Below are 14,398 nucleotides of genomic sequence, written 5' to 3'. Positions count from 1 at the left end.
AATATAAAATATATACAAATAAGTGGTAAATATGTGTTCAAATATAACTAACAGATAAAATGGCAATGGAAAATATTCACATAAGACTAAAAATAAATGATTATTAATAGTGAATAAAAAAAACACAATAGATCTTCTATTGAGAGTGTTTTTCAAACTTCCTATAAGTGATCTGTTCTTTTCCTCTTTATCTACCTCTGTATCTACCTCTGTATCTACCTGCGTTGCAACAATGAAATTTCCCATGTGTGGACAATAAAGGATTATCTTATCTTACATACATACATCCATACATACATAGACCGGACAAGTGTATGATGTTAAGTTGTTGTTTTATATATCATAAACTTAACATAGAAAGTCACATACGCATGCTTTATAAAGAAGACCCCTGACCTGTAACTTGGCTCGGTGGCATCACCTTATCTTCTTTATGGAGAGAAATAATATATAATGCACCTTAACATTACATTCTGAAACATTATGTCAAAAATTGTGAATGAAGAGGACGCCCCTTCAAGATCTTCACAGCTCTGTGTAATCCCACACTATAATACACAATATGATAGAGACTACACATCCTTCCACACTGAGGCAGCTTCTTACGGTGCAGGTCACGTGTCAGCCGTCTATTGTGCCTCTAATGGATGTCAGTGTCCTGGTGCATTAGTGCATCAGGACCAGCTGCCCCACACATCGATCCCATCCTTCCCCGAGGAGGAACAGCCGACGAGGCTTCTCCTGTAGTGATAAATACTACAGCCATAACTCTTACCTCTTGCGTAAAAACACAATCCATTCAGCAGCAGTCACTAAATCTGGTTTTATGTGCAGAAGGTAAATAAAGAGATGTGACCGCCTGTGACTCATATGTGAGGATATTTGAACGCATCGCTCTATCACCCACAGGACACCAGCAGCACAGATCAAATTCTCCCTTTATTAACTTACAGGCTTTTTCATCTCACTGCTGGGCTGTGAAAGTATTGGAAATTGTATCTTTTTTCCTGATTTGATTTTTAATACATTATTTGATATAATAAATGCTTAATTGTCTGGCTTATAATACGCTCAGGGAGTCTCCACTGCATTCTCCTATTACGTAAATATTCAATCGCTTTGGTTCAAACGAATAACTAACTCTTCATCTTGGACATTAGATTCTATGGACTACTCCCTCCTTCAGTGCATCATGGTAAAATCATTACTATGTTAATCGCACTTGCAGCACAGCTATCATCAAACACATTTTAGTTTGTTTGTTTGACCCATATGTTTTTATTTGTTGTTGAGACTTCCATTCTTTCTTAACGGTTACAGTGAATGAACAGCCACTGGGAGCTTGTTGCATCTGAAAGTCTAAATAGTGTAAAAAAGACATTTTGAACAAGCTTGTGCCCCTTGTGGCTGGAGAAAGTATTTATACCAGGTCTTGACTATTAACATCAAGCAGGTCTTTCAGTGCTACACTGAATCTATTCATAAAATACTTTTCCATTTTTAAAAGCTCAAAATCACCTAGAAAATAGACTGAATACTAATTTAGGAACATTTTCATGTTTCTTTTCTTTTTTTAATTTTTTTTTATCATTTTATAAAAAAAGACACAATAAAAATCTGTTATTATTTTTATTTTATTATCTTACAGAATCAGGAGAGTGCCCAGATTGAAATGAATGTGTGACCTTTACTGGCCTGGAGACATATTTCCTTCTCCGAGTGGTGGTTGGTAAATCGGGCATGTTTTAAGGAGCCTCTTGCACTAACAGTAATTACACGTAACCGCTCTCCTGCGGACGCTCCATTAACAACAGACACAAATCAATGTTTATGACCACCATAAAAACTACAAACCAGGACGAGTCCAGCCTCAGAATATCCACATTCTCTCACTTTAACTCAACCTGAGAAAGCTACATTGTTGAACATGTGTATAAGAAATATGTATGTAAATGTATGGTATGTGTTGCACAATACATCACAATAAAATCTAAATTGCATTTTGAGTTTTGAGTTTTGAAATATCACATCGTAAAGAGCAAGAAACCGCAAAGAACAAAATATTTTAAATCAATTATAATAGTTAATATTTCAGTAACAGTAACACTTTAATTCAACCTGAAATAGTTGGATATTTAATCATAGTCAGTGTAATTCCTCATTCGTCCAGAAGTGATGCATTGTACAAAAAAGTTTAGTAGAAAAAGTTGGACAGGTTTGGACAACTTTTCAAAATCAAAAAGACTTGATACTGCTCTAATAGGCTTCTCTTCTAAAATATTGATGTGAATGTACTGGTGGTAGTTTCAACAAAAAATACTTTCATTTTAGGACTTATGTCTGCAGAAGGTAAAGAACATAGATTATTTATGACTATATTCCTCAGTGAGAGCCTCTCTTTTGATGGATCCAGCCGGAAGCTCATCACTGAAGGAAAGAAACAAAGCAGAGGTTCAGGGGCAGGAGGAGGGGCAAGAGGAGAGGATGAGAAGACTAGAGGAGAGACAGGGGCGGGAGGATGACAGGGTAAAGAGAAGGGGGAAAGAAGAGAGGATGAGAAGACTAGAGGAGAGGCAGGGGCGGGAGGAAGACAGGGGTAAGAGCAGGGGAAGGAGGTTTGAAGGAACAGAAGAGACAGAAAAATGATTAGGGGAAGGAGCTGGAATGAGGGAGGCAAGGGCAAAAGGGGCACAGGTAGAAGGAGAGACATGAGGATAGAATTGAGGGTGAGAGGCAAAAGGAGCGAGAGACACAGGGAGAGATGGGAGGAGAGGAAAGAGAAGAGAACTACTATATGTTTCCAGGACATAAAACGGCAACAATGGAAACGATTGATGGATACCTGTGGAATGTACATATGACTGCAGCAAAAGAAACAGGACTGGACTGGGCTAAAATAACTTTAAGAAATGGAAAATGTACTTTAACTTTGAACTTGAACATTGACAAATGTATTGACTTTTACATTTTTGGTTTATTCTTTGGGCTACTCTTGTTTCGATTTTTCTTCGTCTCTGATCTTGTTCTGTTTGTTTTTTATAATAAAATGGAAAAAGAAAGAACACTCAAAAGACAAGAGACAGGTGCAGAGAGAGAGGAGCAGGAGGAGAGAATGAGAGGAAGGGCGGAAATGGCAGAGAGGCAGATGCTGGAGCAGAGGCAGAGGTAATGTTTGTGTGGATGAGCGAGCACATTGGGAGGCATGAAACCGATATGTGCGAATGACCCTGAGCCTGTGGTTGTGCACAAACATGACTCTGCAGACTGTGAACTCAGGATGAACTGGCGAAACACACCCTTTTTGCACAGTGTGGGCTCCGGCTCAATAACAGCACCAGCCTGGGGCCTTCAGCTCTCCCAGCACTGCACAAAGAGACGGGGAACCTATAATGTAGTCACGAATGGTCATCTGAGCATTTAAAACACCTCAGCAACAGTTCCAATCCTTCACACTCCAGACGGTTTACCCCCCCTCAAAGTGTCACATGGTCCAATCGGCTTGCTTCGCCGCAGAGGGGAGGGTCCGTGCAAGCGAAAAGAGCTGATATGGAGAAAGAAAGAAAGGCTGTGGCTTCAAACGTGTGAAAATCAGTATTCTGCGCACGCACACACATCGCTCACGCTGGTCCAAATGTCTATAATTATTCTGTCATTTGTCCGAGTCCAGAGGCAGAGCAACAGCATGTCCTGCCGTTGCGACTCAGCGAGCACTACAAGACAAAGCATGTTCATTCAAAAATACATCTAGCGACAACAAGTCAACGCATACGGCCTTTTAATGATCACTGAGCTGTGTTATTCGACCGGGACTTTGGAGATGTGGATCAATAATGCTTATTCATCAGTAAAATGGGAAAGCATGTAATCAAGAACAAAATAATATGCCTTACAATGCTATTGCCTCATCTATAATGAAATATTGACCTGCAATGCTGCTATAAGGTTGTAAGTAATTAACCATGAACAGCAATTCAAACATCACATTTGCTTTGGGATTTTTATCCTTCCAGAAATTGTGCAAAACTCTGTATCCCTCAATGTTGTGTTTTCCCCTAAAGAGCATAATGTAAAAGCATCACTTTTAATTAAGTAATCTTTGTAACACCCAAAATCACTAAAGCAGTTTCTTCGAAGGGCAACAAAATGATGCCGCTGTGCACTGTCTGCAGCTAATAACATAGTTTAATTTCTCATAAGCTCCAAAAGCAGCGCTCTGACTGGCTGTGCTGGGGTGGACCACCTTAGCTCCACTTCCATCCATCCATTTTCTTCCGCTTTATCTGGGGCTGGGGGAATATTTGGATAGATTTGAACACCTATTGTACTTCCTCCTTCCGGAGTTTGAAGATCTATGATAATGAAATCCTTCTTTAGTTGTTTAAACAGCATTTTAAAGCATGCTCTAATACCCATTATAAAACTTATATCTGAGGCAGCGCCCACACTACATTACCCAGTGCACCTAGCTGTTTGCTGGAAGAGGATGTTGACCTCTTGTGGGCTGGAGATCAGTGGAGAGCGTCTCCCTTTGGTGCTGTAATGTGTGAGTTCAGCAGCTCACAGCTTGTCTCCTACTCCTCACCCACCAACACACAAAGAATTATCATTAGCTTTTTTACAAACTACATCGCAGTGTTGTAGGTCTGATATTACAATTGAGATGTGGGAGGTAAATGTCTGTGCTTAATTTGCTGATTCTGTTGTGGAGTTAGTTGATAATGAACCTTGTGAACTTTCCTTTATGATATTTCTTTTGAAAGCGTAATCGAATCGAAAGGTACTGACTGCAAAACGCGGATTTTAATGGTCATTTGTGAGACTGACACAACAGAAACACATTTACTTTTTACATTACTTTATGCAACTGTCCAGTTCTAATATGTGTTTCAATTCAGTACATTTTTTTAAATCCACAAATCACAACAGCAGTCGCCTCGAAGGGTGACAGTGAAAACAGATTCAGCGATGTAATTGTAAACAAGAAAACAAAACTCTTTGGGAAAAAGTAGAAACTTTGGAGAGAACCACTGTGTAGGAGAGATCCTTCTCCCCACGGAGGGCTGCAGATGGTCCAGGACTGATCCACTTCCATTTGCAGATAGACTGTGGAGCCAGAACCACTCAGGGGGAGCTGTTCATCTGGAGTGGAGAGCATTCCTCCAGGCTGATAAGCTTCCGGATCTACAGGTCAGCAGCAGAGGATAGTGCTCAAGCTGCCATACTTCCCCCAGCATAGTTGCTCCTAGGGCAGTGTAGCTGGGAAACTATAGGTTTATTTCTGTTCTTAACTGGCCTGACCATAAGCGTCTTCAAAGAGGAACGTTTTAAGCCTGATCTTAAATGAAGAGAGTGCGTCGGCCTCTTTAACATGGGCAGGAGCTGATTCCATAACACAGGAGCTTGGTAAATGTCAAACGCTTGACCTACTACTGGGCTTTTAGAGACTCTGGGACCACCAGAAGTCAAGCAAAGTAAAATAGACTAAAATGGCTGGAATGTTGATTAAGTCTGAGGTCTGTCCATTATACCTCTGGTCATGTGAGGAGCTCCAGTCAGCCGAGCTTGACCCCTAATCCACGAGTGAGTGGGTTAAGAAGAAAAAATAAATCCTTTTTGTTCTATGGGGAATAAATATATATCAAAATAAGTATGTGATTAATTAGAAGTGAATGAATACTAGTAAATGTAGACAGATTCGGTATTTCATCACCAGTCTCTTAATTTTTACGTTTCTTCAATATAATAGGTTTATAATAGGTTAAACAATCTACATAAATATAGAAAAAAGAAAGTGTAATTGTTTAATATATTGTGAGCAGGAGTGATATTGTTCAACCTTTGCTGTCGGTCGTGGTTTGTCCTCAAAGGGAAGGCGTCTATCAACATTCATGTAGCCATAACATTATGCCATTAAAGTTTCAGAGCCTGCTGTCTGCACATGTGGGAGCGGAGGAGTGAGAGTGTGTGAGGGGTGAGAGTGGGGGAGGTGGGCTGACGGGAAGAAAGAGGTGAATGTGCAGATGGGCAGAGCGATGTCTGCTTTCAGAGGCTCATGTTCCTTTGCAGATGGAGACGTGCCACAGACATCATTCATTTAGACCAGGGTTATATGTTTTTACAGTGAGTGCACTCTCAGTCGGCCATTTTGGATCAGAGCAGTGTGCATTCAATATTAAAACCAGACTAAAATTAGAGCTGGCACATAAATCCTTGAGCTAAAAATATGATGTTATATTGTCCAAGGACACAACATCAGTGGGAGCAGGTGTGTGAGCAAATGTACAACCGAGATACCGACACTAGTCAAGGATTTCACATCACTATGACTAAAATATATCTAAAAGAAGTTTTAGCCAACATGTTCTGAGTGGCACAGTAAGAGTAGTGGTTAGAGCGTTTGCCTCACAGCAAAAAGATCCTGATGTGCTGTGGTCTCAATATAGGGGCAGGACTCTTCTTATTCTTAGAGGAATTCATTATTTTGAAGGAAGGTTGAAAAATATATCACATTATACATTTATTTTTCTAGAAGTTGGTGCAATCCCTCATTTGAGTGTTCCATTATATATATATATATATATATATATATATATATATATATATATATATATATATATATATATAAAAAAAAACTTTTAGAAAAACAAAACAAGAGTCATTCTCAATCTGTGAATCGAGTCTGGGAACTCATGTTTTATATTCTGCTCTGTGTAAGCCCTGCCCACTGGGCGGGCCCTCCTGATAATAGGAGTAATTGGTTTCACTTGAAATGACCCTCTTGGTTTAACTAACAGCCCTGTAATGGGCTATCTACATCCTATTTGGCTCCCTCCTCACTGAGTACCTGATTACCATCAGAATGCCAGAATGGTTTCAAGACATTATTATACAACCGCAAGGTTGAATCGTCTACATTTTTAACAGAAGAGACTTCAAAAATATGAGCAATCGCTCAATTGTATATTTGCAGTTCTAATGATTGTTGTAGTAGTCAAGGTTACTTTATTAATCCTTCATGAGGGATATTTATATTCAATGCCGTTAAGGCGACCTGTCAGGACCCGGCTGCAGATCTTTGTGCTCGGCTTGGTAAGGACAGCAGCTGGAGGATTTTAGTTTTTGTTATTTTCTGAATTTGTTACTACAGCTGACATATTGATTTTATTGTGACTGACCTTTTCTCTTACAAAGATAAACTTAAAAAAAGATTAACATGCACTTTAATCTGTGAGATGATGAACATTATTGCATATAATAGATAGCTATAGTTAGATGTACATTTTATTAAGTCTTATGGAAATTTCAAAGCAGCCAGCTCCCTTCATATAGACAATAATTAATCAGTCCTTGGATCAATCGATAAATAAAACACAAAACTAATAAAAACATATTAACAGGATCAAAGTGCTCTTGTGCTATGGGCCAGTGAGTCGTGGAGTCTGATGGACGTTTGTGGGCTCCTCCCAGCTCTCCTCTGTGGTGCTAATCCACACATTTGTTGAACATGTCACTGTTTGCTTTTGTTGAATTTTGAGTCGTTCTTTATGTATCTGATCTTTGTTTGTCTGTGGATGTTGTTGCTGGTCTCGGCCCCTCCCCCCGCACTGTAGAGGGAGCTCTTTCTCTCTGCCTCAAAGCCCAGTGCAGATCAAACATTCATGAGTGTACACGCCTCCATCGCCGCCATTCCATTTCAAGTGTTCATCTGAAGCTGCCCTGCACTCTGCCAGCACTTCCCTCACAGCGGGGCGGCATGGGGGGGCACAGGGGCACGCTGAGGTTTGGAGGATCTGCGGGTTGGAGGCAAAGGGCACTGTTCTATTTGAAAAGAAAAGATATTATCAAATACAAAACCAATTCATCAAAAGTGATACTTTGTTGACTTTCTTTATCTGCGATACTTTCTTTTAGCGAATGTTCTGAAAGATCAACAATGGCACCTCAACCACAATTGCTTACTCGATAAAATTGGCAAACTGTATGAATTTTAGCATGATTTTTATGATTTACAGACTAAAATTGACTTTCCTTTATCAAATTTGCCTTGAAAGCTTTACATTGGCACATGACATTAACCAGAATTATTTACACATATAATTCTAACTTGGTAAACAATGTAATGCTCTTTTTTATTTTTTCAAGCAAAAACATTTAAAGATTACATTTTTTTTCTTGTTGAAATTATCGTGAATTTTTATGACATACTTTTTGAAGTAGATATGGCCTATAGCCCTGAGACTTTTATGCAGGAACGCAGATTAGCAGATGAACAGAAAATAAAGATTTAAATATTTGATTGTCATTGAAATCTAAAACAGATTTCATGTGGGTTTTCCATCAATAATTTCAGGCTTCGAAGTTGTAATTTTAGAAGGATAAATCTGAGACTCTTGTCAATACAATACAACATTTTAAGCAAATCTCTGAAAATTAAATCTTGGCGGATAACTAAGCAGAGAATATAGAGATCAAATTGAATGCTTTATAATATTGTGGCCTCAAAATGTGCTAATTTTCCCTGATCATAAAAGTGCACATATTTCCTCATGTTAGCTCATTATTCAGTCGTTTCATATTCTGCGGGAATCCATTTTGCCTCGGCCTTGGCAGCTCTCTTGTGCGATGGGGCGGAGTCTGCGGTTCCTAAGCAACAGGTCACTTCACGCATATGTTTTTTTTAATGTTTTCTCTGATTCTCTGAGCTCAAAGCGCACACAGTCACAGAATAATGACTTTAATACAATATATCAGCCTCTTGTGCAGCCCCCGCATTCCCCTGCAGCTGCTGCCGTCTCCACACGCACCAGGGCCATCTTCTCTTTGTTCTGATCAAACACTGTACATTTTATACAAAGACTGGATACAATTAAGCCATGTAATAAAGCAAATAAAGTGGAATATTATTGGAAATATTAGTAGTAATGAGGCTCCTCAGTAAACTACATGTAAGGCATAAGCACTAGTTATTTGTTTTAAAAGCGTTAAAAGGTATTTGAGAACACTTCAAATATCTGGTGTTTTTAATAGTGTATGCATGTTACTAAGGAAGAATTACCAACATATTTGTGTAGAAATGTAATAAAGTTTGAATTTGATCATGACATGACCAATTGTTAACGCATAGCTATTAAAATAAATTATTCGCTACAAAAAATGTCAACATTATTGGGTTCATTAATAATTGTGATTATTCAGGCCACAATCGTAGCATATACATACGGTTTATATTAATGTAAAGTAAAACATTTGATTTTATGAAGCTGCGCACAAACTTGAAGAACTATAATGTGAAGGGGAATGAAAGAAAACAAAAGATTTCACTGTGGTTTGGTCACGTTCTCAGAAATTGTGAATAATCATAAAACGTTGATGGTTTTTCTCACAATATCACAACAAGACTTTTTTTTTTCACAGGTGAAGATGAAATATGAATTCGATGATGACTTCACCAGTTGTCAACAATCAAGCCATGAAACAAAGTGATTTGCTCGAAGAGATTTTTTTTTTAATTGGTTGCTCGCAGTGTGTAAATATAGACCTGGTGCTGAAATCCTCAGTCAACAAAACACAATGTGCTGAAGGACATCCTGCCTTGTCCATTGAGACTGATCTGGTCAATAATTCAGAAGACAGGAATCTTCTTGTGTGTGTGATGAGCGAGAGGTGTGTGCGTGCGTGTGTGTGTGTGTGGGTGTGCGTGCGTGCGTGTGTGTGTGCGTGCATGTGTGTGTGTGTGTGTGTGTGTGTGGGTGTGTAGTTGTGTGTGTATATCAGTGTGGAGGGGTTGGAGGAGAGCACTGCGCCGCTCGCACTGACCCAGGCCAATAAGATGTCAGTAGAGACTCTGACTTATACCTGTCAATCACCTCTGCACAGAGCAATAGTCAACAGAAGCAGAGCTAGACATGGGATTATCTGTGGTCAGAGAAATACATTCAGTGGATAAGCAATGAACCTTTGTGGACCTCGCACAGAACCATCTAGATCTAGTTTAGCTTCTGCTATCTGTCAAACTGCCAATCTCACTCAGTTTGTTATATATATAAACTGAGAGAGAGATTTCTGTGACCGTGCTCGCTCCGTGCAGACAGGGTGTGGGGCCGGTGTTATAATATGCACTAGTTGCCTGTTGCTCATGTTGCTAATGTCTAAAAAGCTAAAGGCAACAAGAGACCAGTCATTTGGCTCATTGCTCAGTTGGAGTCATTTCTCTGTGAAGCTGCAGTAGACGTTTATCTGTTTAATCAAAGAGCGATGGTGTGTGGTCGGGGAGTCCAGTTTATCAGAGTGAAAAATGACACAGATTATTACAGAGAAAACACATTAGCACGCTGGGGTAAAATGAATGGAGGAACACACTTTACAATAAGCTGCTCATCAATCATTCAACTGTCTGCTCCCCGTGGCCCAGTTGTTTCCTCCATCACGGCCGGCACACAAAGGATATGAAAGACAAACATGTGAACCTAAACATTGGCAATAATCGTGTAAGGTTAGGCCTGATTATAACTACGGATCAACATAATCAGAGTTAAATTGTCCCCTGTTCCTTTAATTATTAGTAGATATGTTTTGGTGTATGCAGGAATGGTATAAAATGTCATAAACCTTAAACAGTGTTATTGTAATGTGAATGAGCCCTTTACATTGGGGTTCTATATTGTAAGGTTGAAATAATGTGTTTGTGTCCTCAGTATTGCAGCTCAAAGCTCAAATGCAGCTCAAAGCATTTTTTTCCCAGACTTGTTGCAGAGTTAGTATCAAATCCAAGTAACAGTCTCCTCTGAGGTTTGAATTTGCAACCTATTGATCCAAAGACGTCTAATTTGTCACAAAGAGCGGGTTTTACAAATAATTTACATGTAATCAGAAAATGTCCTAATTTACAACAGAAATGTGGGATATCCAAGTTTGAGGTTGTAGCTTGAACAAGAGAGAGTGAGTTGGATATGTCATGCTACAAACATATCATAGAATACTTAGAGTTGAGTATGCAACAGAAACAATGAAGGAAATGGGGACAGAGCGCCAACTAATTACAGCTGTGTGTTCCCAAACTCTCAAAGCGTCCTAAGATTGTAAGGTTGTAATGATACCACCTGAAGAGAAAGACAAGTTATTGTGTTCAGAAAGTGCATGGACTTGGTCAAGCAATCCCGTTCAAGAACAAAGCCTGGCTCATAATTTAAACATAGCAAATGAGCAGCAGCCAATCAGAGAGATACTGCAGAACTTAAACTGCCAATCAAAAGCAAGGAATTCCATAAAGCCTGACCTATATTAGATAAAAGAGGGACTCAATAGTTCAGACAGGTCAGGCACAGACACTCCAGTGGACTCACCAGTGGTCAATATTATTTTTGATTAACTGGTAAATGATTGTTCAGGTCACATTGTAACCATAAGAATAACTAAAAATACATCTTTAACTGTCACTATTTTCAAACTAAATTTGTCATTTGAATTCAAGCTATACTCCTAACATAAATATAAGGTTATTTTTATCTGGCGGTTTATGTCACATTAACTTTATAATTCAGGAAGCTTGATTTCAGAAAGCTGGTCACATACTAGAATCTATTACACCATGAATTAAAGTGAATTAATGACATCACTGTTGTCAATAATCGTCAACAGTCTTTAAATCCAGATGTTTCTTCTCACAACAATCGTTGCACATTTGTTCACATTTGGGCCGATGCCGTGCAATGTTGTCATGAAAGAACATATGGAAACGTATTGTCACCATTTGTCAGCCGCCATCAGAGATAACAGATGATGACACCTTCATAATCCCTCATAACACGGCTTCACCATGAGACGACTGCACCTTGGGAGGAGGAGACGAGAAGACGCTGACCCAGGAGAGTTACTATGCTGTTCCCGTATGCACAAGCCCCTCTGCCACTCCCCCGCCGCTCCCTCGCCGCTCACCAGGCTCATGCAAATCACAGTCTGTTCTGTAATAATGTTCCAGGTCATGCGTATAAGTGTTGATGAAAATGAGTTGGTGAGAGAAACGGAGGGGGCGTGATTCAAAGTGTTACAGTAACTCAACAAAGCAAAGTGCACTGATACATTCTGTGCCCAGATTTAATGTTCTGATCCAGGAGCATGTTTGCATATGAATAGCTGAGTCTACGGACTGGAACATTTTGTGTGTGAAAGTAGAAATGTTGCTATTGATAATTTTCCATGTAATTATTTACTGTCCCTGTTCGAATATAAGGTTGCTTCATTTTTCTATCATAACAAGGGTAGTTTGTCTGAATATAAGGAATGGAAAACAACCTGAAAATGAAAATCAACATTTTGACTGAACTCATGTATTTAATTGAAAAATACAAAAAAAACAAAAAAACATACCGATAATTATTTAAATTCTCTGTAACACATTGTACACATTATTTTTTTCTTCTCCTTCTTTTGTTTTTTTTGCAAATAGTACAAATAAACGTAACTAAAAACGAACACAAAGACAAATCAAACAAAGATTCATGGCACAAGATGTCAATCAAACATTGACCGATGTTATTTTGTCCACAGTCTGTAAAGTAAGTATTTCATTAATAATTTATGAACTAATCTATTTATTTTCCAGTTTTTGTTTCTTCATCAAGTGCAGTCTGAGTCATCCAAATCTTGGTTATGACTATTTCTATTCATTGTGCCCACGACAGGAGTTTTGAGGCCTAATAGTTCTGAAATAAAGGGTGGTGATGTGAAAAACATTTTTAAAGGGCAGTCCCAAAACACATGATAGTTAGAAGTATTTTATTCCTCATTCAGGCTGTCCGTCTAGACTTTGGAGAAATGTGGAGCACAGCCAGAACTTCTTTTTTCATCTGATCTTCCTCCTTTGCTCACCCACGACACACAGGTCAGTCACATAATAACATGATAAATTAAGCTTTCTTTTTCTAACGTCACATTTTGTTTACACATGCTTATTAATGGTTTAGTGCATTCCAGATAGTGTCAGATGTGCCAGTGTCTTTGCTGAGGAGCATATGTGGGACATGGGCAGGGTGGTGGGCCCATTGAAAGACCCCCTAGGTTCAAAGCACGTCCTGTGACTGTGGTGAACACATTAGGATCAACATCTCTTGTCAAAGTCTGACAAATGTTTTCAGAGTTACAAATTCCACTGCCATCGTGACATGAGGACTGCACGTCTGATGATTAACCCCTTCTCTTTATTGTCATTTGTAAATTTGACTTCAAGCTTAGTCACAAATGGTCTGACCCCTGTGTTTATTGTTCAAACAAATCTCCTGAAATGAATGTTTGATTAATCGTTCTTTTGCTGAGCCTTAAACACAAACAAAAATATATGAATTATGACTGATGTCTGATTAAAAAGGCAGTGATCTGAGCGGAGCAGGCTCATTCCAGCAGAGATGTGTGAAGTCTGGCTCCCGCGTGATTCCCCCGAGACCGCTCTTCAGAATGTGCAAGAAATGTCTTAATATTCAATGCTAAATGGTTGTGTATTTTTTTTCTCCCTAAAAAGAAAATGTCATTTTGTCTGCAATTATGTTTGGCATGCTGGATGAGATTTGTATACATAATTAAAATGTCATTCATGAAATTGTAATTTTCCATCTGAGGCAGGACATTTGTAACAGCCAATTTATATTCACAAGACGCTTCACAGTCTGGGAGCAAGTGTGTTTACAATGATATCTACACGCAGAAACAGGGAAAGAGTGAAGTTGTCTGCATGGACAGGCCCAAAACAAGTATTAGATTGGGCTGTTGTCTTGCTTCATTGAGTAGACGATAATGCATGACAACACATCCACGTGCAAAACAACATCAGCAGAATAAGTGTTATGTCGCAACCAGGGCTGTTTGTTGAGGTCCCTGTGTAAAAAAGCATTTTGTGGCCCTTTTTAGCTTGCCTGACCAGCCAGTCCCTCCTACATTCTGTTCGGACATAAAGGGCATCAGATATTTTCTCCAAACTTGGGATGGTCCAACAACTGCAGCTATTACGTGTCGCGTGTCGCTCAAATGCATTAGACACGTCCTCTGAATATTTTGTGAAGAGAGTAGTGCTTCGGGTGTCGATTCTGCATAAATCCGATCCGTTCCTCAATCTTCTGTGTTATTTTCAGACCAAAAAGTCCTTGTCAAAGCGAGTTTGCTACAATAGAGTGATTCATAAAACCTATAGTGAGCCAAGGACATGCCTCAATTAGTTTTATCTCTGGACTGAAACAGAAAATACTAACTATATATGGTATTCATTCAGTTTTTTGTTTTGAATTGGTATTTGGCCGGGCAACACTGCTAATTTACATCACTCTGAAACCCATGGAAAGGCAAGTTTAAACATTCATCTTTTAGGGCCCCTTCACACCAAGCAAGCTCCTTTATCTGTTCTGCGTTTATT

This window comes from Eucyclogobius newberryi, unplaced genomic scaffold, assembly GCF_026437365.1.
Source record: "Eucyclogobius newberryi isolate DKJ021-1_F unplaced genomic scaffold, fEucNew1.0.hap1 SCAF_7, whole genome shotgun sequence".
NCBI classification, from domain to species: domain Eukaryota; kingdom Metazoa; phylum Chordata; class Actinopteri; order Gobiiformes; family Gobiidae; genus Eucyclogobius; species Eucyclogobius newberryi.
Note: the sequence above shows the minus strand (reverse complement) of the source record.